Genomic DNA, 27128 nt, shown 5'->3' with positions numbered 1-27128 from the left:
TCAAAGAAGCCAAGCTAAGCTCCTCAAGACGGGGTGGCAGAGCCTGTCAGGTCAATGTTCCTTCTTTTGATCAGTATTTCCCCTTTAATTTCTACTTTAATTCTTTTGAATCACTGGTTGGAGTGACATCTAAGTAGAAAAGGCACCAGGAGAGCCCAGTGGTTGTGTTTCTATGCATGGAACAGCTTGTTTAGCCCTTGCCCATGTGCTGGGTGAGACCATGAAGTGGTTGCTTTAATGGGTTTGGATGCTGGAGTGTCATGTTCCATGAGACCTCATGGGCCTTGCATTGCCTTTTGAAATACAGATGTGTAGCCATGTCCTGGAGCAGAGAGGGGGAGTGATGAGCTGCTGATCACCCCTGCTCTCCTCTCCTTGGGTGCTGACAGGCTTTTACTACTGTTACCTCCTTGTGGATGGCTCTTTCAAGATGCCTGTCCTTACCTGACAGAATAGGGGCCCTCTATGAACAAGTGCCCCACAAGGTAACACCAGTATCCTTCTGCCACTGGTCCCACTCTAATCCCTGCCCAGTGCTGCACTCAGCAGTGCTGCATGCAAGAGAGGAGAGTGAATACAGTCCTCTCTCCAGGTCATGTTGCATCTGTGGTGACTTAGGAAGGACTATGGTAAATGCTTCTGTGCTAGCTGTGTTTTATGAGTAAGTAGATTCCAAATAAGTCCTGACTGATCCCTTTCAGTCTGACAGAGATGAAGATGCAGCAAAATGCAAGGTTGGTTGGTAGCACCAAGTGCTCCTGGAGGGACAGGCAGAGCTGATGGCAACTTGTCAAAGTAAGAGAAGATGCTCTAGGGTCATGCAGAGTAATGTGGAAAGAAAACTGGGCAGACGTTGAAGCCCTGCTTTCTGGGAGGTGAGCTGCCTGCAGTGGCAGTGTCTGGGTGCTCTGGGCTGCATTGCAGATGAGTTGGAGAGGATTTAACCATGGCCATATTCACTGTGGTGGGTCACTTGGACCTTAGGAGATGCAACAGGAGTTTGCTCACCAATAGCTGAATGTTGTGATTTAGCAAGTCTGAACTGTCCTTTCCCCAGAAACCTCCAAATATGCAGTTTCTGTCCCCAGTCTTACACTTTTTAATGGGTTAGGAAGAAGCTTTTCATGTGTGCAGGCTGAGATGGGGCAGGGCAGAACCTCAGTTGCAGCAGATGACAAAAGCAAATCTAGCCAGGAGGCAGACTGAGGATGAGAGAGAGCAGCAGAAAGAGACCTGCAGCCCTGGGCAGATATCCCTAAATGATAGGTTAGCATTGGCAATTGCGAGTCACAAGATGTTATAGCTCTGTTTCCTCATAGTCTTTCCGTTGGGCTCAGTCAGTATCTCGAGCAAGGCTTCAGGGAGCAGGGATTTCTAGGAAAGAGCTATTTAGCACTCATGCAGCAATCTATTCAAGTGCTCCTGTGCCAGACTCTGGATAAAAAGAGGCAATTCCAGTGCCAAAACCCCCATGTTCTTGTGGGTTTTGCTTTTGTTTGACAGAAAAAGGCCACTGCTCTGAGAAAATGAGTCCCAGGCTTCTTGGAGCACTTCATCCTCTGTAGCTCAGCCTTTGAGTTAGCAGAGCTGGGGTGGGAGGAACCCATCTTGTTGCTTTGCTCATCTCCTTGGGTTTCTTTATGACTTCTCAATGTTTTATTTCACACTCCATGTTCCCCTCCTGAGCCTGGCAACCTGGAAGCTAGACTCTGAGGAGGCTTAGCCAACCAGTCAATTGATGCCATTCCCAGCCCATTTCAAACATCGCACCACACACTTTTACTACAGCCCTTATAAACTAGGTCTGAGCTTGCAGCAGCATGTGAAAAACATCTCATCTGTTGTATGGGGCATTATTTCCTTGGGCTTGGAGATGAGCCCATCTCTATGCATCTGACCAACATGAAGGCCAAGCTCCTGGGCTCCTTTGATGCATGTGCTTCTGCCTTATTCTGTGCCATGTCCTTGTTATCCAGGCTGAAATACTTATGGGACAACTTCTCCTAACAGAGACCCGAAATCTGGGTCAGTGCTTATGGACTGAAGTAGCACTTGTTTGATAAGCTTGTTCCCTGTAATGAGAAAATATCCTGGTGTGATGTGAAAGGTGCCTTTGAAGCCTCGAGAGATTCTGGAGAAAGGAAAAATAAGGGAGGGGGGAATTTAATCCTAAATTTAATTGGCATTAAAAACTGGCCTTTTGCGTATTGAAATCCTGCAGCAGTATGGTAGCTGTGCTGATTATTGCAGGAATGAGTGAGAACTCCTGGGTGTTCAACTTGCCATCAGCCATAGCACGTCTGTCAGTCCCCTCTAATTATACAGATCTGTAGCTTTCCATAGGGCTTGAGCATATTTCAGAGCAAAGGCACTCAAAGTTCATGACAATTTGGCCATAAGCTGACCTGGCCTTCTTTTACAGTGGAGTCATAAAATCCCAGACTGGTTTGTGTTGGAAGGGACCTCAAAGCTCATCCAGCTCCAACCACTGCCATGGGCAGGGACACCTTCCACTAGAGCAGGTTGCTCCAAGCCCCCGTGTCCAACCTGGCCTTGAGCATTGCCAGGGATGGGGCAGCCACAGCTTCTCTGGGCAACCTGTGCCAACACCTCAGCACCCTCACAGGGAAGAACTTCCTTACCTCCAACCTGAATTTCCCCTGTTTCAGTTTGAGCCCATCACCCCTTGTGCCGTCACTACAGTCTCTGATGAAGAGTCCCTCTCTGCATCTTTGTGGCCCCCTTCAGACACTGGAAGCTGCTCTGAGGTCTCTATGCCGCTTCTCTTCTCCAGGCTGAACAGTCCCAATGTTCTCAGCCTGTCTCCATACGGGAGGTGTTCCATCCCCTGCTCATCCTTGTGGCCTCCTCTGGACTTGCTCCAACAGCTCCATGTCCTTTTTATGCTGTGGACACCAGAACTGCACACAGTGCTGCAAGGGAGGGGTGGCTCGCGAGAGAAGTAGAAGCACCCTTGGTTGAACTAAATTTCTCCATGTTCTTGGGTCTTGGTGCACCCTCTGAGGTGAGGTGTGGAGGCAGCTTCTTTCCAAAGAAAACCTGACTGTTACTATACATGGGAAGTCAAGACTACAACCCCAGCTTTATGAACCCCTCCAGTACTCTGTCGTTGTTGCCCAAGGTCCAGCTTTGGCCAACAGTGGCTGTTGACTACTAAAGTCAATATCTTCCAGACTGAGCCAAAGAAATTTTTCCTTCCTCTTGAAGTCTGTCCCATTTTCATTTGTAAGCACAGGGATTTTATTGGAAGTTGCTCTGATCTTCCTGCAAAACCTCTACTATGATTACCTTAAATCCTTACCTTCACAAAGATGCAGTTAATCGGGATCCTTCTATTTCATATGCACGACTTGATTGAATATCTGTCCTTGAAGGAGCTGAAAAAGCAGTTGTCTCGTGCTGTCAGCAAGCAGAGGGCTGGCCTCATGCTAGACCTTAGCTAATCACACAGCCTAGGTGCATTGGATGCTGTGAAGGGCCTCTGCCTTACTCTCTGCATGTGCCCCAAATCTAAGACCCTGTATTGCTTTGTACTGACCTTAGGTCTGCTGGACCCTAAATCTAGAGTACACTGCACCATCCCTGAGATACCACCACTGCCCTGCTCTACAGCATCTCTTCTCATCCCCCACTGTAAAGTGCCCCACTTGTCCATCCACTGCTGCTGACTGACTCCCTGTAGGACTGAACTAAGCTATCTGCCTCCTGGGTATCCCTAACCAAGTGTAAATCCTTCTTCACTCCTGCTGTGAAAGCAGATCTCAACAGCAAGGGTCTTTCCTGTGCTTGCCCCAGTGCTACTGTCCAGCATGAAGCACTGGGGGACTTTATTGCATTTCTCCTGCAGCAGGTTCAAATAAAACAAGCTTTGTGTTTGTGTCTTAATTGCATTGAAGGCATGTTTCTGCCCATGCTGCAGTTAGGAGGCTAGCAAAGAGCAGGCACAATGAGAGCAAATGGGCCGAGTCCTCCCGCCCGGATCGCATTTAAGTGCAATAAACAACCAGAGGCTGTTAAATGCTGAACGCAGCAGAGAGCAACTTGCCAGCTTGGCTCCAAAGGAGGCCTCTTGCCTCCTGCAGGTCTGGAGAGTCAGCTGAGGGGACAGGGAAGTGTCACAGCAGTGCTCACAAACCTTAAGTGCTCACAGCAGTGGGACTGCTGTGCTTAACCATGGCTCTTGCTAATGAGACAGGCTTGTGCTTCCCCCAGCCTGGTCCTTTGCTCTGTGCCACATATGGGTGATGCTGTCTGAGATTAATGACAAGCTCTGAGCGGGAGGACTCGTGTCCTCACTGGAGTGATGCATGGTCTAATCAAGCCTGTTCCTTCTGAGAGTGACTCTGGCAAGCAAACTCCTACCCAAGTACCAGTAAATGTTTCTGTGAAGTTGGAGCAAAACCTGAACTGACTCTTGACTTTCTTTGACTTCCAAGTCACTCGGGGCATGCTGAGACCGCACAACCCTCCCATGGAGACTAACAGGGTCCTATTTTTCACTAAGAGTCATGTTTACTTTTGTGAGACACTTTGTCTTACTTAAAACTAATTCAACTAAAGTGATTTTTAAACCCAGTCAGACTTTCAATACAAGCTGCATTTTTTGGAAGGCTATAAGGCAGACCAGCCTTTCCACATAGACCAGAGCATGGTTTAGCCTTTTCCTTGTGGGTTTTGATCTCTTATTGGTGCTTCACTGGTATTAGCTATTTTTACTACTAGGTGTTTACTGGTGTAAACTTCTCAGGTAACATGCAGTGTAAGATGGTCAGATGTTACAGCAAATCACTGAAATCTCCACATTGATCTGTGAAGAATGCTGCTCGCTGTTGCATCCTGTATTTGTGACCTCTGGCAGGAATGAGTGATGATGGAATTAGGCCAATAGTGGGGGAAAAAAAGGAACAGAGATGGGGGGGGGAATGCACATTGAGTAAGGTAAGAAAGTGGTTCTTAGCTAACAGAAAGAGAGGAAGATATCTATGCTCTAAAGCACCTGCTTCTCCTCAGAAAGAGGAGCAAACCCACCCAGCACAAGTGCTGGCACCATACAGTGAGGTTGGAAAAGACCTTTAAGATCATCAAGTCCAACCCTTACCCCAGGATTGCTAAGTCCACCACTAACCCATGACATTAAACCACAGAGGGCTGGGGGACAAGAGCAACCTTCATGTTTTCAGGCCTGCTTCCAGCCAAAAGAGGTGATTTAAAAGAAGTCCTTGTGGCGGAGCAGTAAAGCTATTTAAGCATATGTCCTTAAGTGCATTTGCTTTCTGACCAGCCTGAGTGGCCACCACATCTTCAAGCAGGAGAACCTCGAAGGTAGCAAATTGCTTGGCTCATCCTGCTATCTTGCTGAAAGGTGAGGGGTCCTTTGTAATGGAAGTTCAAATTCCATGGGCCTGTATTCTGACTTGGCACCTTCCAGTGCTTTCTTTGTGCTGCCAGTGGCTTTGTGAATATCTTTTATTTCTTCTGCGCCATACAGTGCAGCCTGTTCAGTGATTGTATGGCTGCTCTGTATTGATACCTGCCAGCAACCATGTGTAATCCTTCCTCAACACCAAGCACGTCATCCAGGCCATTCCTGTTGACACTGGGGAATTGCTATGTGACAAGGGGACACATGGCTCCTGCTTGGAGATGTGGCAGGGCTCTCTGACCTGCTGCAGGGTACACAGCCTGAAATCCAGGCTTGTTATGGGAAACCACATGCGGGCTTCTCAGCCTCTGCATCTTCCTGCTTGGGAGCCCAGGGATACAATATGATGGAGGAAAGAGTATTTTGTGGCTGAGGAAATCTCCGGTGCTTCCTAATTCTTCCTGAGGAACCAGCCTTGCATTATGGATAGGGTGTGCTGCTGGAAACTGGAGGAGTAAGGCAGAGGTTGAGAAATCCCACTTGGCCCTTCACATTCTCTGTAAAATAGGGGTGCCCTGAGAGCTGCTCCTGTATTGAGCTATATATAGCAGCATCTGGGAACCCACAGGTAAGTGGGCTCTGGAGCTGTATCGCTTTCTGGGCAGCTCTCTTGTACTAAGGCATGTACAGGTGTAGCATGGATGGTCCTGTGAGTGTATGGTTAGTTACAGAGAGCTCAGACCTAGACAATTCTTTTTCTTCTTGAGATAGCAAGTGATCCCCTACCCCCACAAGCTGAAACAGTGGCTGGGAGGAAGCTTCTCAGGGACACATCAAAGCCAAAAGATCTTGTCTTGAAGAAAAGAGTGGGCTGTGTTTGGTGTGGGACTTCTAAGTACAACCACTTCAAATGCATCCATGTTCTTTGGTCCTTAAAAAAAGGCAGATTAGCATCTCATTGCCAGTTTCAAATGATGGACTTTGCACTGGGGACCAGACTGCCAGGCCACCCTTTGCTATTTATTGCCCCTAGCAATTTCCTTGGCCTTTAGGAAGCAAGACGTGGAAGCTGAACATTGTAATTACTCTGGAGGTTACCAAGGCATTTCTCCCCTCCAAAGAAAACTGTTATGAAGCTGGTGCAGTAACTAAAACTCTTGCAAAAGCCAGGCCAAACAGTACTTTTAGAGGAGTCCATATGCTTATACATGAAGGTCAGCCATGTATTTTGTGTTTCAAAGAGAGCCAGGCTGCAAGCAGGCTGCACAGAGGGGATGGAGCCCCTGTTCTCTGCTCCTCTGAGATACAAACCCGTGTGTTTCTCTCCACAGATCCACTGCAGATAAGGTCAGATGGGCTCTAGGTCTTGAGCTTGCAGTTATACTGGTGCCTGAGCCACTTCTCAGCACTCTGATGGCAGCTCCTGGAACATCTCTTGCCTCTGCTTGGTGCTGTGAGAAGCTCTGCTCCTTCACTTACAGTGGCTCTGTGAGGCCAGGAGGGCAGCCATAGCGTTGCAGTTGGAGCAGTGCACATCTGGGTGCTGAGGTGAGCATGTCTTGACTGAGGGTTCCACAGCTGGATCTGGTGTTGGAGGGCTCAGGTAGGCTGGCTTGGAGAACTTGCAGCCTTAACTGTTACAGGGGGCAAGTGGACTACAACCTAGTGATGGGGAAATCAGGATGGGCCATTGTCAGAAATACTCTTGCAAAGCCAACTCCTGCTTCTCTTGAATCAGTCCACTGCAGGGGCTCTTGCAGTGAGCTGGGTAGCCAGGAGGTGGGGAGCAAGGCTGCGCTCAGGTGATGTGATGGGCAAGAAGGAACCTGCATACTTATTTGTGAGATGTTTCTCTTAAGTTCCTTTCATGCACGTGCAGCTGAGTCCATCCACCTCTGTTCATCCATGTCTGCAGCCTTGTGTGTGTGGAATCAGGGGATGTTAACATTAGAAAGGACATTGCGTGCATGTGAGACCTTGTGCTAGAGTCAACTGAATCTTCTCCCTGTGGAAAATGCCTTTTTGAGCAAAGCAGAAAGTTTGGGAAGCTAAGTTTTCATTGATATCTATGTCCCATGTGTTGTCACCCCAGATACTGAAATAGTGTCTTAGTAACAGGGGAAAAGGAATATCCTCCTTCTTGCAAAACTTAATATAGTTCTCTCCCTTCTGAACATTGATGGGGAGGAGCAGAGTTTGCCTTAGCTCATAGCCATGTAGAGAAAGGATTTCTTTCATCCACCAGCAGGGTCTAGAGGAGCTGTGGCTGTGACACTATGTCAGTCTTAGTTCCACCCTCCTGCCATGTGCAGGGACACCTTCCACTAGAGCAGGTTGCTCCAAGCCCCTGTGTCCAACCTGGCCTTGAACACTGCCAGGGATGGGGCAGCCACAGCTTCTCTGGGCTGGGAGTTTAAATGGGAGTCTCATCTCCAGGGGAAGGAGGAACAGCGGTCACTGCTCAAGTAAGGTCAGACTCTGCTTTGTCTAGAGAGGCAAGGACTGAAAGACCAGAGCAGTTGAAGGGAACGTGAGCTGGGTCCAGCTGTCATTGTCCAGAGCAAGAAGGTGCCTTCATCCTCAGCCAAAGGCAGCTTTCTTCCCTGCCTGCGGGCCTCATGGTGTTGAAAGCTTCCCGATGCTGGTTGCAGAACATGAGGCACATCTGCTCTGCTTTCTTGGGCGGGTGCATCAAAGCAGGAGCTGTACTTGTGTGCACGTGGGATAAATCAGTGCATGCAATTAAGTGCCCAGTTATTCCTCCAGCAAAGGGCTCAGCTTTCTCCCTGCCTCCCTCTGCTGTGGTGGTGCTCTGCATGCGAACGCCATGGATGTGGAGGGGAAAGTGTGTTTCTCTAGGATGCCTTTCCTTTGCTGCCACAGAGCAGCAGCTTCTCACATGTGTTTGATGAGGGGATTCAGTCTGTCAGGCAGAGAACAAAGTTAACCTAAAAGGGGGCTTGGCAGGGAGGGAGACCACATTGCATTAAAAGTCAGCTGGAGAAAACTGTCCAGGATTAGACACGCATTTTGCATATCAGCTTATTGTGTTATTAAGCCTGCTTGAAGCCAAAGTGCAGGCAAACACCTCTCAGCCATGGAAGGGAGGGATGATGCTGTAAAATACCCAGAGCTGGAGTCTGCACCTCTGTTAACACCTCGAGCAACAATCAGAGTTACTTGGAGGCTGTGTCAGCTCTGGTACTTGACCCTCACTAGAAAGGTTAAGGGGGTTAGACTAGTTATCAACATTTAAGGGGGTTACACCAGATGACCTTTGAAGGTTCCTTCATACCCAAACTATCTTATGATTCTATGATTCAAGTTACCGGGTTGGAAGCAAGCATGCTTGAAATCTAGATGGGAAAATCTTTTAGCTGGACCTTGGGTTACAAGGCCAGCATCAGCAAGATGAAGTTGATGGGAATTGCTGGGAAGCCCTCCTGCATTCCTTCCATCCTGCCAGCCAAAGTAGCAGAGAAGATGAGGCCCTCAGTGCCATGGGTTAGTGGTGGACTTGGCAGTGCTGGGGTAAAGGTTGGACTTGATGAGCTAAATGTCTTTTCCAACCCAGTTGGTTCTATGATTCTAAGATCCTTCCACTCCCAGTGCCTGACACAGGAGGAACATGTCATAATAAACACCTGACAGGGAACCACCAGCCCTTTTACTGTATTAAAACCCTGTCTATTAACAGTACCTGCCACTTCACCTTCTGGCTATGCAGAGAAAGGGAAACTACAATAGAAGGTGAAGTCACTAAAGAATGATGTTAATACTGAGAGAAAAGGAAAATTACTCATTCACTGAAGCCTAAGGGCAAACTGAGTAACTTCTGCAGCTCAGATGGCTCTCTCTGATTGCTGTCTTTAAAAGAAATCTTCTGAACTCCCATTCTCCTTTTCAATCCAGTGTTTCTTATATGCTGATGGACTTATTTCCTGGAAATCTGTGAGCAAGTGCAGTCTTCCTGATGTTGTGTATCCAGGGCAATTGTGTCATGAAAGTGCTTTACCTGTACCTCCTGGAGTGGGGTAGGTGCCTTATCAGCAGCCTTGAATGAGGCTGGAGTAACAGGTGAAAATGCTGTTGTTCCAACCTGTCTGTGTCACTCCCAAGGAGCCATAGGTGTTATCTGTGACTCTCACTTCAGGTTTGGGTTTTTTGCTTTGTTATTAAAGCTCTCCTCCAAACCTTGAAGGTTTGCATAGGAGAGCAGGTGAGAGGTGTGATTCCCTGGCCCCACTGCCTTGTTCTTGAGCTGGACAACAAGTTGCGCTGGTGCTTCACACACAGACTGGCTTTGGGTAAAGAGCTGAGATGACTTGAACAGGTTTGAGATGCTGCAAGTATCTTAGGGAGTTTGGACATTCCAAGTAGCATTCTTTGTAATGGAGATGGATGGTGTTGTTTTCTCCTCGGTGTGAGGAAACGCATTTGGTTCAATGTAAGGAAAGGGTTAGGAGAGAGCTCTCTCAAGGTGACTTGAGCTTCTATAACTATAGAGCTCCCACCTGATTCTTCCATCAAAGCTCATTTGCTTGATGGCCAAGCCTGGCAGCAGATAGTCCCATAAATGTGCTGAAAAATGAAGGTTATTACATTAGAAGGTCTCAGCTACACCTCATTTTTGTGGAAGATTCCTATTCGGGGGGTGGGGAGAAAAGCAACTTGGGATCCCTTCCATTGTGCGGAGAAGAAAAGGTTGAGTGATCCCAGGGAAAAGAAGAGGCTTGTGGGAGCCCAGGAAAGAGCAGTCTGAAAAAACCCAAACATCTATTTTTTACTTTGGAAATAGGCTCCTTGGAAGAGTAATTGTGTATAATTATGTGTATGTGTGGTTATGTAGTGAGAGTCAGGGCTGGACTGGGAGTTTGGGCTGATGTATCACATCTACATGGTATCCTAATGACAGTTACTCTGAGCAGAACACTTGTACTATCCTGGTTATAGATTGGCAGGAGGCAAGAGAGAGCTAAATCATGGTGTCTGAAAGCTCATAGTGAAAAGCAATAGGTTACTGATGCAGAGAATAATACAGACTGTTTGGATTTGGGATACAGCTGATCCCTTGTGGTACAAGATGGCATCTTTAACTGTCACAGCAGCTATGTGGTCATGAAATACCTGCAGTATGAAGTTGCATGCTCTCAGCTTGTGTAAATCAGCATGGATTTCTCCAGGGCTGTGATGACTGATAACAGCTTAGGTCCTGGCTTATGGCTTGTGTGCTGGTTGTATGTGTACAAGAAAACATGTTCTGCATTAATGTAGGACCCCCTCTGCAGGGGTCTTGTGCTGCTGAACAACAGCCTGTGAGCTGTCTGGGTGAGGTGTGTTCCTCACCCAGCTCATAGGATGCTGTTGGCTGTGCCCCCTGCACAGTCCAATTGGTGTCTGCTACCATTTAGTCCTGGTCCCTCATCCTCCTCTGAGCTGCAGGCTGGAGAAGTTGAGCCAAGTGGGTTGCTCTTGTGACTGTGGTTAAGAAAATGTTAATTGAAGACCAGGAGGAAGTGGTGCCTCTTTATATTGACACCCCTTTTTTTCATTGCCTGCTTTCAGAAAACCCCAACCTTGCAGCCTGTGCTCTGTTCATCCCAGACTGGTTTGGGTTGAAGGGACCTTAAAGTTCATCCAGTTCCAGCCCCTTGACATGGGCAGGGACACCTTCCACTAGACCAGGTTGCTCCAAGCCCCATACAGCCTGGCCTTGAACACTGCCAGGGATGGGGTTGATTTGCCCAAGCCCCCTTCTGCCTCACCCCATTGCTGCCCACATTTCCCTCACCCTGTGGAGAAGTGACTACACAGTAAATCTATTAAGATATTAATGCTGATGACTGGAGCCCAGAGAGAGGTCATTTGTCTGCAGAGAGTTAAATCAATATATCGCTGAATCACTTTGCAAACTGAATTGTCCAGTTGCTGCACAGTCTTCACTGCTGGGCCAGCTCAAGCCTTGCTGATGCTAATGGAGCAGGCAGCACCAGTCTACAGCTGGCCATATCGGGGGGACACCACACCAAGAGGAGAAGCAAGGAGAGCCCCAGTGTCATGGTCTGTCCCAGAGCTGCATGACAGCCAATGCCCTTCTCCTCACCCTTCAGTGGAAAAGACAACCCTTCCCTCCCCAGTGGCTACCTACAGCCCCTCTGGGACCATTCAAGGGGTCCTCCCCATCTTGGCCCTATTGCTTTGTCCCCTGGGGCATGTTCTGACCCATGGGTGCTGCTGCATGTGTGTTCAGTTCTCAGCAGGGCTGAGCCTGGTGCAGGCTCCTCCTGGTACACGGTGTATTTCATTATCTTCAGGCTTTCAAGTTAACCTCTGGGCAGCCCCACAATGATGGGTCATCAGTTTTTTAGCCCACAGGTATTTCCAGACTCTTATCTCCTTTAATCATAACTTGGCTGAGCAAGCCCTACTGAGCTCTGTGAATCTCTCCACATAAATCAATCCCTCAAGACCCTGGCTGTGTGTTGTTAATCAGCTTTGAGCTTGCTTGGGTTTGTCAGCCTTTCTGGGAATGGCCTGCCATGAGCTCAATGAAATCCAGATGCAATTACCAGGGTCCTACAGAGAAGAAGGATTACTTCCTCACTGCACAGGCTGGGGTCTGTCTCTGCACAACTGCATTGGCCTTCTGTTTGCCTGCTGTATTGCTTCGCTGTGTGACAGATCCAGGCTAATCTATTAAGGAGTCATGCTTCATGTGGAGCAGAAGGAACATTCCAAGGTGGCTCAAAGGGAAGGAGGGCTCTAGCTTGTACACCTGAGCAGCAGAAGGCAGGCAGCAAGGGTGGCCCTGATGGACATTGCTGCTTGAATGTCTCATTGTGCATGATTTGGGGCTGCGTTTCTGCATCTGGTTCATGTGGATGCTGGGTATGGATCATAGGAAGGCAAAATGTTTGGATGAGTGCAGTGCAAGTGTATGCTTTTGGGTGAGGTGTAAGCAGGAGGAACCTGGAATAATGACTTGTGTCATGGTGATCTAGCAAGCCAAAGGTTGATGTTGTCAAAGACTGGACCAAGACCTAAGGTTGTCTGTAGGGAGCTGCCATGAACGCAAGGCAGACACAACCCTCCAAACAAGGGATGGGTGTAGGAATGTGCCTGTATGCTGCATATACTTCATTTTTTAGTGCTATTTGCAGTCCAGAGGAGCTGCAGAACCAACAGGAGCAGGACTCAGTGCTGCTCCTTGCTGGGGTAGCTGTCATGCTATCACCCTGTGAGCCCCCAGCACTGCTGTGTGTGCCGCAGACACCCTCAGCTCTGCTCCTTCTCTTGTGGCCTCTGTCAAGGTTTGACTTGTGGAGATGGTAGAAGAGAAGAATCAATCCTCCCTGGAAGGTGAGACAAGGAGGGAGCACCTGGGCACATAAATAACATCCAGGGATACCACAAAGGACAGGTCAGAGTGGCTGGCACAGGATAAACGAGGGACCTTGATGAGAGAAGGGCAAGGTGTGCTAGATACCTGCTGAGAAGGGCAGAGGGAATAAAAGAGTTTGACAGGAGCAAAGATACAGTTTTAAGGTAGCTTCTAAGGCATAAAAGGGGGAGCAGCCATGTTGCTTCCAGCATATTGAACCAGTGCTGCCTATACGTAGGCAGTGTGATCTGCTCTTGAGAGCCAGTCAGCACCCTGATACATCTGTTTCATAGGATCACAGAATGGTTAGTGTTGGAAGGGACCTTAAAGCTCATCCAGTTCCAACCCCTGCCATGGGCAGGGACACCTTCCACTAGATCAGGTTGCTCCAAGCCCCTGTGTCCAACCTGGCCGTGAACACTGCCAGGGATGGGGCAGCCACAGCTTCTCTGGGCACCCTGTGCCAGCGCCTCAGCACCCTCACAGGGAAGAGCTTCTGCCTAAGAGCTCATTTCCATCTCCCCTGTTCTGGCAGGTTAAAGCCATTCCTCCTTGTCCTGTCACCTCCTTCAGGTACTGAAAAGCTTCTCTAAGATGTCCCTGGAGCCTTCTCTTCTCCAGGCTGCACCAGCCCAGCTCTCTCAGCCTGGCTCCAGAGCAGAGCTGCTCCAGCCCTTGCAGCTTCTCCATGACCTCCTCTGGGTCCATAGTAAGTCTGTTATCTTGCTGGAACAGCACCTCTACTATGTCCTGTGTGTAACCAAACCCAATAACTCTCCGCTATGTGCTTGGGTGAGGATACCCAGGAAAAGGGTGAGTCTGCTGGAGACACACCAGCATCTCTAAAGCCTCTGCATCAGCAGGGATGCCTGAGAGAAGATGCAAAAAAAAGGAAGCAGGTAATGCAGCTATTGAGGTGAGGGAGGAATACATATTTTGAAGAAATGCAATAGTCCAAGGCAAAAGTCCTCATAAATGACTGTTTGGAGTGGTTATTAGGGAAGCAGATGGAGTGTAACAGCCTCTGTGACTCTGCTGTCAGCCATGGTTGAGCTTCACTGTGCATGTGAACTAGGAGCAAAAGCATTGGCACTCAGAAAATAGCTCTGTCCTGATGGATTTAAGCAGTGTGTTGAGTGTGAGGGAGCACACTGGTAGAGTGAAGCAGAGTTCCAGGTTACAGCAGCATGGTTGATCAGACATAACTTGTGTGTTGAACTCGGCTAAACCGGACTGCTGGCAACAGAGGACACAAGACCCCCAAACTATTCAGATGCTTCCCTCTCTCTTGGAGAAAGGCAACATAACTAAAGCTTCCTAATTCATTTCACTGACTCCCATGAACAATTTATCAGTGGTGCAAAGGGCTGTTAAAACTTCATCTCTGATCCAAGGCTTGTGGAAGTGAATATGAGCCTTTTTGTTCCCTTCAGCAGGCTGTGGGTCTGGCCATTGAGATTGAAGCATGAATTTAGCATCTGGAGCCGTGCACCTTCTCAGCATGCCAACTAGATTTTGCAATTATAACCACCCATGTCCCTCTGTCATGTTTCACCCAACTATGTATATTCAGGCTAAGCTCCTCCATTCCTGTTTCCTGACATAATCTCTCCCTCTTTCAAGAACCCCCACTGTTCCGGTGCATCAGGAGTTTCATTTCTCTGACTAGTGAGTTTGCTTTCATCTGCCCCTTGTAAGAAGCCTGACTGCCCATCTGAATTCTCTGCACTAAACCCATACCTGCAGCCCTGCTGCAGTCACTTTACAACTCAGTTCAGCCAAAACCCTCAAGGAATAGTTTGTTCAGGACAAGTTCAGCAGTTTTGTTATCCAGCTGCTGAAAATTCAAGTGACTCCTGCTCCTGAGGAAGCTGGGCCTACACAGGGAGGGTGGCAGAGTGGCATCCTGCCCCCTTCTGCTCATGAGCACACACTGGAGGTGAGCAATGGACAGGGCAAGGAACCTGCTGAGTGCTTCACAAGCTGTGGCTTCTTCACTGTCCCTGCCCGTAGCAGAGGTTTTAACTGGATGACCTTTAATGTCCCTTCCAACACAAACCAGGCTGGGATTCTGTGAATCCCTTCAAACTGGACCTGAAAATGTGAGTGGGGAAGGGTTGGGGGGGATATTGGTTTTAAAGAAAGACTACCTTATGTCACTGTGTTTCCAAGCACAAGGTAATCCTTTTCTTTGCTGGTCTTAGGAAGTCCCTGGGCTTCCTTCTGCTTTTGAATGAGCCTGATACCTAAATCTCAATGAGGAAGTCATTTGCCTGCTGCAGGAGGTCTCCCTTTGGAAGATGCTGTTCATAGGCATAAGCCAGCTGCCTCCTCACCTTCTAGGGCATCCCCTGCCTTCCCAGAGCTCAGAAGTGCTGCAGAGCTTTTTCCCTTGCAGGTATGGCCATGCTCTCAGACAGATGCTGTCAGCATGAATCTCTTTGCTGTCTCTTCTGATTAGGCAGTTCAGGACAGGAGCTGAATGCTTGCTCCTCCCACTTGCAGGAGCAGAGAACAGAGCTGAGCTAGCTCATAACTGCTTCCAGGGCTGCAGTTCCCTGAGATGGCCCTGCAGCCCTGGCCATACAGCTTGATGGGTGTCATCAAGCTGTAGCTTGTGAACAAGCAAGCCCACACCTACCATAGGGGTACCAGGGCAGCTCCAGACACCAAGACTCTTAAAGTTTTGCCTCTTGTAAAGCACCTAGAAAACCATCCAGCTTCAGGTTCTACAAGCGGGTGCAAATCTAATTCCTCAAAGTCATAACTGTGTATCCAGTATGGTCAATGGCCAAGGGTCAAAGATTCTATAATGGCTTTCACAGCTGTGAAATCCCAATGCAAGGCAAGCCAAAGTCAGGTCACTTATATAAATAGTTACCTAATGCTGTGTCTTCATGTATCTGCATCACAGGGAATTAACTAATATGCAGTAGGTCTTTACCAGGCAGGCTGGACCCATGCAGGTTGGTGGTTGATATCACCAGGGAAAAGCCTCTTTGTCAGAACCTCACATCGCCCTCATTGCCCAAACAAAGCCTGCGCTCAGGGGAACACAAACCCACCCTTTCCTGGGGTTACTTGTAGCTTCTTTCTTCAATTTCTTCTTTGTTTTTCATTCCTGAGCTGTAACACAGGCAAGAAAGGAACCCACACTTGGATCCCTGGAGGCAGGCAATCTATTGTCCTTAAAACAAAGGAACTTTTCCTCGGAAGTACCAGCAACAATGCAAAGTGCCCAAGAGCCTTTACTTCATCCTGGACCAGGCTTCCTGATGGTTTCCAGGATGCTTGTCTGGTCTGACAGCTCTGAAATGTAAGTTTCTAACTCTTACTGATTCCCCATAGTAGTGGTTACTGGAAGTGGGACCTCTGCTCATGTACTGTGTGATCTAGGAACAGAAACACAGGGGAAGTTCGGGTTAAATATAAGGAAGTTCTTCCCTGTGAGGGTGGGGAGGCACTGGCACAGGGTGCCCAGAGAGGTGATAAATGCTGCATCCCTGGCAGTGTCCAAGGCCAGGCTGGACAGAGCCTACGGTGACATGGTCTAATGGAAGGTGTTACTGCCCATGGCAGGGCATTGGAACTGGATGATCTTAAGGTCCTTTCCAACCCAAACCATTTTATGTTTCTGTGATTCAGTTCTCTCTCTGCTGTAGACATCAGCCCCTGCCTGTACCTCAGACTGACCCATGGGGAAAACATGCTTAGACATAACATGCAGTTGTCTCATCCATGCTGCACTGCCACCGGAGGAAGAGCTCAGACTCATAGCTGCTTGCCGCTTCTTGGCATGGTCCAGAGTCGGAACTGGAAATGGATGCAGATGCTACCGCTTCTGCTCACATTATCCCAACAATCCCAAATCGAAGAGAGCTTTTTGTTTTTCCTAGGAGGTACTGGCAATCCTCCAAGCACAGGGGGACCAGATGGAACAGCAACACAGCTAAAATTAGTGGGGAGAAGGGGAGGGAAGTATCTGTTAAGGAGCTGGCTTGAAACTGAGATCATGTAAAGCAGCTGTTGCTTTGAGAACCAGGGTTTTTGTTGATGCTAGAACAGGAGAGTGTGGGGCTGATGTAAAAAAACAGCCTTGGAGATGTGTTCAGACTGTGTTTTGAAAGGTTGGCGGGTCAAATCTAGAAGACAGTAAGAAGTGCATAGAGCGGTGTCTGTCAGTAGTGCACCAGCTCACTGCCTGGCCTCCTCGCAGATGCTCCTTTGGGCCTGGTTGTGGGGGCTTAGAGAGGCAGCACCTTCACCTCTGATGTCTTCAGGATTCTTAGTTCCTCTTGATGAGTCTTCCACAAGGTGTTACTGGAGCCTACTCTGCTGTGTATCAGTTCCCCGTGATGCAGATACAGGAAGACATAGCATTAGGTAACCATTTATATAAGTGATCTGACGTCGGTTTGCCTTGCACTGGGATTTCACAGCTGTGAAAGCCATTATAGAATCTTTGACCCATGGCCATCGACCACGCTGGATACACAGTTCTGGCTTTGAGGAATTCGATTTGCAACTGCTTGTAGAACCTGAAGCTGGATGGTTTTCTAGGATGCTGTACAAGAAAGTGTGAGAGGCAAAACTTTAATGGTTTCTTGTCACGTGAATAAATCACTGAGGTTCTAGTACCAAAAGTGCAGATTGAATTTCATGATAGCCACCTGAATTGATATTCCCTGATCTCTTCCACAGATCTGTTGGCAAGATCTAGCTCCTTGTTCCAAAAGCTGCTGTTAAATATAAAGGGACGTTTTATAGGGGGTTGGAACTGGCTGAGCTTTAAGGTACCTCCCAAACCAAACCAGTCTGGGGTTCTGGGATTCTATGACACAGTTACCTACTTCATTGCCCCAGATGAGTTGAGCAGCCCACAGTGGACATTGCCTTGCCCAGTCCATCTCATTGTCCCACTGAGATGAGCAGGGGGAGCTCTGCCTCACATTTTCTAGTCAGGTATTTGCTTCTGTGGATTGCTATGGAGATGGAGGTCAGCATGACAGGCATTGCACAAACAACATGAGACAGGCTGTGTCCTGGGGGACTTGATATAAACTCAGCACATGTGCTCTCTTGAAAGGCATCCTGGGCACAGAATTCCCATTAACACCATCAAATGGTGCTCCTGTTCAGTGCTTTGAAAACTGAGCTCTGAGGAGCTGTTTTGAGAGGGGGGAGGGAAAAAAAATCAGTGATAGAGCAGGATTGGAGTGTAGAGAGAGCTATTCCCTCAGTGAGGACAGGAACCCAAGTGCTGTGGGGTCGGTGGTATTTTCTGAATGAATTTGTGCCTCAGCCCCTTTTGCACACTAGAGTTTATTTTCCTCTCTCTAATGTGCTGGTGTGTTTTATGCAGGACTGTCTACATGGATATGAGGAACATGCAAGAAACTTCAGGTGCAAGGTGACTTCTTGTCTCAGTACTGGGGACCTGGGCTTCGAGCAGACCTAAAGGATGTTGGGTGGACATAACAGCCCAGAAAATCCTCCATACAGTGAGTAAAGCTATAGCTCACAAGCACAACGTGCGCCTTATGTAATGGTGCTGTGATGGCCATTGGCACAGAAACGTGGATTTATGTGTAGGAATTTGGTCTCCTTGGTGACAAAACCAACCAATGGAAAACACACAGAAGAAAGAAGCTAAAACTGTCTACAGAGCTTTCTTTTCCCTGCTTTTCAGAAAACAGGGACACCTTCCACTAGAGCAGGTTGCTCCCAGCCCCTGTGTCCAGCCTGGCCTTGAACACTGCCAGGGATGGGGCAGCCACAGCTTCTCTGGGCAATCTCTGTGCCAGTGCCTCACAGGGAAGAACTTCTTCCTTATGTCTAACCTGAACTTGCCCTGTTTCAGTTTTAACCCATTAATTACCCTTTGTCCTGTAGCTACTGTCCCTGATGAAGAGTTTTTCTCTGCATCCTTATAGCCCCCTTCAGACACTGGGAGCTGCTCTGAAGTCTCTGCACAACTTCTCTTCTCCAGGCTGAACAGCCCCAGTGTTCTCAGCCTGTCTCCATAAGGGAGTTGCTCCAGCCCCTGCTCATCCTCGTGGCTTCCTCTGGACTTGCTCCAACATCTCCATGTCCTCCTTATATTGAGAATAGGATAGATAAGATAGCAGAAATCATCACCTTTCCAGCATGGTGCAACTCTCTAGGGTCAAGCCGGAGCTGGCTTTGGGCAGTTACAGCAGGGGGTGGATGGCCAAACTGTGGTTTAACTGAATGGTGTTGCTCCCTTACCAGCACAGACTTTCATGATTGGCAGTCTGGCATTTGCACACTGGTTGGGAGTATCTTGTAGTGAATGTTTGGGGCTCATGGTGCTGCTGGTTGGAGATAAAGGGTTTGAGAGCAAGGGGCAGTTTTCACTGCCTGCTAGGAGCAAGCACTCCAACAGTGGTGTGTTGTGGTTCTCCTTGGTTGTGATGCTCTTAGTTTAGAGTCAGGACTACTCTGCTCAGTGCTTTCTAGAGGCAGCCACCTCTTCAGACCATGGCTGGGCTGAAAGCCACCTCATGCCTGCAATGCAGCGCTGCATCCGGAGCAAGCTCTCCTGTGAAGCACACACCTTGACATGACAAATCAAAACACCTTTTGCTTCAGCTCAACAGGCTGGAAAGGAAGATTTTAGGCTTCTCAGGTGGAAAAGTTCCCACAGAAAATATCGGAGCCCTGTTTTCTTTCCCATTCCTGAATGTTGTGACCCTCTCTCCCCAAGCTATTCTAGTACTGCCCCAGGATCCTAATTAAGACTGAGCACAGCGGGTCTTGTCATTGTGCATACCCATGGGAAGAGTCCAGCCCTTCTCTAGCAAGCTTCTCATCTCCTTTGGTTTAGCAAATGCAGCCATTGAAACTTCTTTTATTTCAACAGTGCCACAATGAAGCCTTTCATCTCTACCTCATGTGTGTATTCCAGTGTCATGCCCTCTGCTTTCAAAGTCTTAGGTTTGCCTTTAATTGTGTTGAGAGCCTTTGTCTCTAAGCCTTTCAGAATGGATTTTCTTTCTCCTCTGCCAAAAGCAGCATTTTGTTTCTTTGCTGGCTTTTCTCCTAAAGCTGAAGTGACAGTTCCCTCTTCTCTGGGAGATTTACAAAGCTTATCTTTTAATTTTCAAGAGCCAAACAGCAACGGGGGGGAGTGGGAGGGGAATGAGACGTCACTGTGCCTTTTAAACACTGTCGCTAGGAGAAGGCTTAATGATGTAGGAATACATAAACTGCACACTCTTGGGGCTGCTTCAATTTAGTTGTGCTAAACTGCAGCTCTTGATGGAGCCCTGCCAAAGGATGGAGTTGGGGAGACAGGAGTTAGCACTTTCTCACAAGGCTGGAGGGCAGGGGGATGATGCCTGGGCAGAGCATTCACCCACCACAGGGCTGGACCCCTGAACCTGCGGCAGGTTCCCAGCTTCTGCTCAGTGCTGAGACCATCTCTCTTGTCTGAGGACCAGAAAGAGGGCACAGTCCTTGGCAGTGTTCAAGGCCAGGTTGGACAGGGCTTGGAGCAACCTGCTCTAGTGGAAGGTGTCCCTGCCTGTGACAGGGGGTTGGGACTGGATGAGCTTTAAGGTTCCTTCCAACACAAACCAGGCTGGGGTTCTATGATTCAATGATTTTTGGAGGGAGGAATTGAAAATGCTCAGTGCTGGCTGTAGATCCTGGTGCTGTTCCCAGCAGAGGCTGCTGGTTTGGGTTCTGGGCTGGGATTCAGTGTGTTCATTAGCAGTGTAAAACCATTCCAGGGTCAGGGCTGTGCTGTGCCTGAGGAGCTGCCCTTCAGCAGGGCACAGAACCTCAGTGTGCTTTGCCTACCAGGGATATCAGTGGCAAAAGGCTGTTGGGCAATTTGCTTCAACGGAAGAAAATAACCTGTGGTCAACTTGAGAGATGACTTGAGTCCATCTTTAAGGATTTTAAATGAGAAAGCTAAGATGGATCCCATGTTCCTTCTGCTCTAAACTCAGTGCTGTTTTATTGCATCTCATGGGTTGGAGGATTCAGCTCAGCATTGTGGAGGACAGTCCCATGAGTGCAATTAAGGCTCTGTGAGATGAGATGGAACGAGGTGCTCCTCTAAGCTGTAAACTCTTCTGCCTTTGTCTAAAGCAGTGCATGGCTGTTGTGCAGGAAGCACAGGTCTGGAGAGGAGTCGTCTTTCCACTGGACAATGCAATAAATGGATTAAATGCAGTTGGACTTGATGAGCTTAAAGGTCTTTTCCAACCTGGTTGATTCTATGACTCTGATTCAGTGTCCTTCCCTGCCTTGGCAGCAGCCCTTCAAGCCTGAGCCACCATGCACAGAATGTTTCAGTCTTAACCCTGCAGCATCTTGTAATGAAACTGCTTCATCTGAGGCTGTGACCGCTTCCAGAGCACTCTGTGGGGCTGTGTGAGCACAGCGAGTGCCACATTTAACAGGAGCACATTTATCTGGCACCACATGCCCAGCAATCATATGGGAGGTTGAGTCTTTGCAGCCACAATGTTCCCTGTCCCTCTCCCTGCTTCTCATTTAAGTACTGTTCCCTTTAGCTTCCTTCTGCACTGAAAAGGAAAGCACGAAGAAGTCTCGCAGCCAGAACATGGGTTGTGTGCTTTGTTCCTTCACTTGCTGGTCCTCAGCCCCAATGATAAAAGACTGGTGGAGCAGAGTCCCAGCTCCCTCTGGAGGGGATTAACCCTTGAGAGCACTGAACACAGGATCACAGAGGCTTCATGCCATGAGCTGATGGGCATGGCAGAAGGGAAGCAGCTGCCTTTCTACATGCAGCTTGTTTTAACATCATGCATAGCTGGGGAATGATTGCCTCTTCAGCAAGGCCTTCCATCCACTCCTGACTCCATCTAGGCTCTGATAGTGCTGTGAGCAGCATGATGTGAATCCTCAGGCAAACCCCTGAATGTTGTAACCTCATTTGGTAAATGATTGAAAATGGGCTTCCCAGAAGATGCCGTTCACTTGGATTACTAAATAAACGGGAGAGCAGCCTCCTGTCTAGCAGAGCTGGCAGCTTATGGAGGGATCCAAGTGAAGCCAACACCATCAGCTTGCTGTCAGGTTTCCAGCCTCTTGCTCCTCCTTTGGTGTATGTCTGGGAGCTCTGCTCTGTGCAGAGGGGAGCAGGAACCAGAGGGTCAGGCACCGCTGAGGGTGCTGCTTGGCCTTGGATGGGCACAATATGGACCAGACCCTGCAGGATATATTTGCTGCCCACTGTCCAGGAGACCACTGCAGGCACAAGGCAGAGCTCATGGAGAATGAATGACAGACTCACTTCCATATCCTCCAGCGAGAGGTTCTTCGTGTCAGGAGCAGAGGAGAGCTGTCTGCAGGCAGGAGAGGCAAGCGCCAGAGGCAAGGTAGGAGGTGGCTGTGGGTTGGAAGGGTTTTGACAGTGATGACAGACCAGATGAGGGTGCTAGCAAGCCACAGGATGCCCAATAATCCTTCCAGATCCTTAATAGCTTTATTTGAGTGGCTTCAAATCTTTATTCCACTTCTTCCCTTTCCAAGTAAGAAGAGTGGAGGAGCTATATGTCAAACCTCATGCTGGCTCTCTGGCTCTGTGTAGACACAGCAGTGTTGCTGCTGAGCTTGGTGTGTTCAAACTTACTGGGGTAGCAAACTACTCCCATGCCTCCAGGGTGTCTCATCCTCCTGACCAGTGCCTTGTGCAGTACAATATCCCCTCTGTCCTGAAAAGGCGTCAGTTTTTAATCACAAAATAGACATTGCAACAAAATTCCCCATATTACCCCCCTCTTTTTATCTTTTTGTCTTCATCAGGGCCTGTAGGGACAGGACAAGGGGGAATGGCTTTAACCTGCCAGAGGGGAAATTGAGATGAGTTCTTGGCTTGGAGCAACCTGCTGTAGTGGAAGGTGTCCCTGTCTGTGGCAGGGGATTGGAACTGGATGAGCTTTGAGGTCCCCTCAACCCAACCCATCCTGTGATTCTACAATTCTGTGCTGCTTTCATTTCAGGCAGAGGAAACTCATTTTGAAACCTCAAGAGCTGCTGTGAAATGGGATCGTCATCCTCCAGGGAGCTCTGGTGCCTCCATGCCTTAAGCAGTCGTGACTAACTCTCACACCAGCCTGGCACGTGAGTTAAGCAGTGACACTTGGGAATACCAGGAAGTTCACCAACATCCTCATTTAGCAGTGCAGGCTGGGTTTGCAACTCTGTGATGACTCCATGGCGGGTTTAGAGCTCAGGCATGTGAGTCTCAAATCAGACAGCAACGTCAAGCAAATAACACTCCCACTAAGGCTTGCTTTAGTTCTTCTCATCTTGCTATGCACGAGTACCTTTTACTTCTTTTTATTTTATTATTACTATTTTAGGTTTCCTTTTCCTCACACCCTGATTCATTTTGCATTTTTCTTCCATTCCCGTGCACACAAAGGGCAGCACAAGACCAGCCGATCTTTTAGTCTTCTCCAGTGGCTGTTCTAGACCCAGATATTGAGCCTATCTGAGAAAACTGGTAAGGATTGAAGGGCCTGGAGCACAAGTGTAATGGGGAATGGCTGAGGGGCCTGGGGGTTCAGTCTGGAGAAGAGAAGGCTCAGGGGGGACCTTATCACTCCCTACAACTGCCTGACGGGAGGATGGCTGGGCTCTGCTCCCAAGGAACAAGGGATGGAACAAGAGGAAATGGCCTCAGGCTGCACCAGGGGAAGTTTAGATGGAGCTGAGGAACAATTCCTTCCCCACAGGGTGCTCAGGCATTGGAACAGGCTGCCCAGGGCAGGGCTGGAGTCACCATCCCTGCAAGTGTTCACACACCGTGGAGATGAGGCCTCAGTGCCATGGGTTAGTGGTGGCCTTGGCAGTGCTGGGGAATGGTTGGACTGGATGAGCTTAAAGGGCTTTTCCAACCTGGTTGATTTGGTGATTCTGTGGTTCTCTCCACAATCAACTTTTCATTCTTTTAGTGGGCTCCAGTGGGCTTGAAGCACCCCCAGCCCTCCAGACCCCCTTTCTGACATGAGGAGGAGAAGCAAGCTTTCACCAAGAGTTAGGGCAGGCAGGCAGTGTGGTACATCCAAACCCAACACCCTCCCTCCTGCCAAGCAGCTGACCAGACAAAACGTTGCATGTGAAGCCAAGCAGCTTGTGCTCACTCAGGCTTCCAGCTTGTGGAACTATAAAAACCTCACAGAGAGTGAAAGGATCAAAACCCTTCAGCTGCTGTCATTCATATGCTCTTTGATATGCTTGGCTTCCCAGTGTATTTGCTCTCTGGGCTCCCAATGGAGACTGCAGACACCAAAGCAGCCTGACAGGCTGCTTCCCAGGTAGGGAACTAGGTAATTTCAGGGTAACTGAAATCTACCAGTCCCTTTCCCTTGCCTTTTCCTGCTTGGTAGCCATAGACAGCAGAGGAGAGCCTAGAGGAAGAGCAGTCAGTCTTCAGGCATGTTGCATGTGTGGGTTTTTGCAGGTGGACACAGGCTCAAATGGGAGCATAAGGAATGAGATGTCACTTTTGCGAGCAGGCATCCTGAAGGGCTGGTTTTTGCAGGAGGTGCATTTACTGAGCAGTTCAGCATCCCCTGGTGCTGGGAGCAGCACAGCCTGTTCAAAGAGGGAGGTGTGTGACCACTAGAAAGTGCCTGTTGTGCTGGGAATTGACATGTTGCCACGGGTTTGATGAAGCAGCATCAGGAGGTGAAGGAAAAAAGGAAGGGAATTGAGGGGGAGTTACCTTCTCTCCTGTTTCTTTTAAGAGGGGAAGGATTATTCTTCAGTTTTAATACTTATTGGCAGTCAGCTTGATAGAAAAGCAGCACCTTAGCAATACCCTGTAAGTTATTCTACTAGATAGGACTCTTTTTACCTTCTGTCTCCCTTTCTTTCACTTTTGCAGAGAAGCAAAGCTCCTTCTTAATTCTACCCTGGTGTTTTGTCACTGTGGGTACGGCCAATGTCAGCAAGGACTCTATAACTTCATCTGCCAACTGAGCTCTGGCCATCATCCAGGAACAGAGTGTGATGCTCCCTGTCCCAGGTTGAGGCCTAGCCTCATCTGCCAGTGCTGCCGTAGGCTTTTTACCCCAAAATGCAAGGTATGGAATCACCTTTTAGATAGGACCTGGAGAGCTAAAGCTGGGATCCACAGTCTTGTTTGAATGTCAGCCTGCGTCTCATCAAGGCAGATCAGAAAGCATCAGGCTGGCTTATGAGGGCAGCACCCCTCCCTTGCCATAATCCGTGCTCCTTATCCATGCATATGAATGCAAAGAGGAAATGTTATTTCTGTGGTGACGCATCCTTGAGAGAATCTAATCTGGATTTATTCAGGTCGTAAAACTGACTTAGCACTGTGGTACCTAGACAGCAGGATAAATACAACCTTCTATTTATAACACTGCCAATCTGGCACCACTCATAAGCACTAAAAATACAACTTTTTTACAAAGCAAGTGGAATTAATGGGTGCTGTTTTTGCATTGTCTCTGAGCCAGTCCCTGATCCTAGGGCATGGTGCCTGGCAGACATTCTGCACAACATGACTGAAATGCCACCTCTTTGGAGGGTCAGGTGCTGTGGTAGCAGCAACTCCTTTCTCTTCAGGTGCTCTGACTGTGTGTAACCCCTCCACAAGTCTGGGACAGGAGTTTTGAGTCCTGATAATCAAATGACACAAGCAAAGCCTAGGAAAAAGGCAATTTGCTCTGCTGGAGCTGCCTGGCACACGCCTCTGGTCCAACTGTGTGAAGCCCATCCTCCTCTCCAGCTAAGCTTGTATGAGCTTGCAGGAGCATTAAGAGGGTGAATGCTGCTGGAGGCAGTATGCGAACAGCTGAGCTGGTGCTAAAGCTGCTGCTCTTCTCTCCCCTCTCTGCCAGGTCCAGCCTGTGTTATCACCACGGGCACCAGGGCTTGGCTGCCAGCACTGGAGGGGATGCGTCAGACACAGAGGCAGAGCCTGGGCTGACCCAGCTGCACAGCAGAGCCAAAGAACCCCAGTCTCGTCAGGCTTGTGCAATCCACCATGTGGTAATCAAGGGCTGGCTGCCCTAGGACAGTGGATCTAGATTAACTTGTCAAGTGATCTGTTTAAGTTGCAGGTGAACCCACAGTGGATCTTCTTTCCTAGGACTGAAGTGAGCCTCACCTGCTAACTATAGTGAGTTTAATATCAAACATGTTTTTTTTTATATTAAATCTTAGTACTGTTTAACCCAGCCATATAGTTCCAGTAGGTATCATTTAGTTTTCCCCTGCTGCTCCTCCCAGCACAGCAGAAGGGTCCCATACCCTGTTCCCAACTTAGGTTCTAATGTTGAATAGCCTCCCGGCTGTCTTCTCTTTGCTAGGAAAGCAGAGACCTGGATTTTATCATTCACGCTGTTGTGTATCATAAGGCAGAATCCTGCTGTTGTGATTTAGGAACTGCTGGGCTTCCCCTCAAATGTTCTTTGGTTTTGCATTTCTTTTCAGAGCAGATCAGGCTCTCCTTTCCCGCAGTTTCCATCTACTCAGCTCTAAAAACATGGCTGGATCTAGCTGCTCTTCACATGGTTCTGTGTGGTTCTGGGAATGAGAAGCACTCGGTGGACTCTGGCAAGGTCCTGGCACACAGGACAATCCCCGAGCACCAGAATCTCACTGACTTGCGTTCAAAAGGAGTGTTTCTTGCTCCAAAAAGGGATGTCTTGTCATGTCATCATTTCTTCCCACAGGAAGCCTTTATGGCAGAGCTGGCATGGTTTGAGTTAAGGTGCAGGCATCAGGCATGGCACTGTGTGATGTGGAAGCAACAGACGTCAGTGTTCCCCAATATTCAGTCAAGTTTGTTGGCTTTTTGGTTAGGCTTTTTTCTACCTGTAACTTCCCTCAAGACTGAGGGAAAAATCGTTCCCAAATGGTACACAACAAGAGTACTGTTAAGCATCATGGGGTCCAAGACAGATGAGAAGTTGATGGCCCCAAATGCTGCTTTACAGAACAGCTTATCCAGGAGCCTGGGTCTTGGAGGGTACCAGCAGCAACATACCTGCCTGATGGCTCTTTGGAAGGTCACATAGAGCCAGTCCACTATAAATCTGAGATGTAGCAGGTTGAAAGGGATCTGAAAAACATTCCTAAGCTTTCCAGTGATTGTCACTGTGACACTGTGGCTTCTGCCCTAGGAGCTACCCTCACCTCAAGCCCTCAGTGTGTCCCATTAGCAGTGAGGTGCTGAGCCCTGGTTCAGCCCAAGGTCTAGGATCCTCAGGGACATCAGATAAATCTAAATATTGAGGGAGTTAATGCAGACAGAGGCGAGGTCAGGAATACATGAGGTGAGATGAAGGCAGCACTCTGCAGCCACCCAGGAATGGAGCTGCCTGCAGT

The 27128-nt window shown here is 48.6% G+C and overlaps 1 long non-coding RNA gene across 1 annotated transcript in view; it reads left to right on the top strand.

The window, feature by feature from the left end:
• Window positions 1-27128, top strand: part of LOC130606300 (uncharacterized) — a 53799-nt gene that overhangs the window by 25248 nt on the left and 1423 nt on the right. The window contains exons 3-8 of the long non-coding RNA XR_008973939.1: window positions 14969-15162; window positions 15891-16080; window positions 18127-18265; window positions 22763-22883; window positions 23126-23268; window positions 25637-25917. This is a non-coding gene — a long non-coding RNA (uncharacterized LOC130606300). The remainder of the gene's footprint in view (window positions 1-14968; window positions 15163-15890; window positions 16081-18126; window positions 18266-22762; window positions 22884-23125; window positions 23269-25636; window positions 25918-27128) is intronic.

The sequence above is a fragment of the Pezoporus wallicus genome, unplaced genomic scaffold (genome assembly GCF_028554395.1).
Source record: "Pezoporus wallicus isolate ANWC-B61680 ecotype Strahan unplaced genomic scaffold, APGP_CSIRO_Pwel_v1 contig_3488, whole genome shotgun sequence".
NCBI classification, from domain to species: domain Eukaryota; kingdom Metazoa; phylum Chordata; class Aves; order Psittaciformes; family Psittacidae; genus Pezoporus; species Pezoporus wallicus.
The sequence above is the reverse complement of the archived record's forward strand: the minus strand, read 5'-3'. Positions and strand labels throughout refer to the sequence as shown.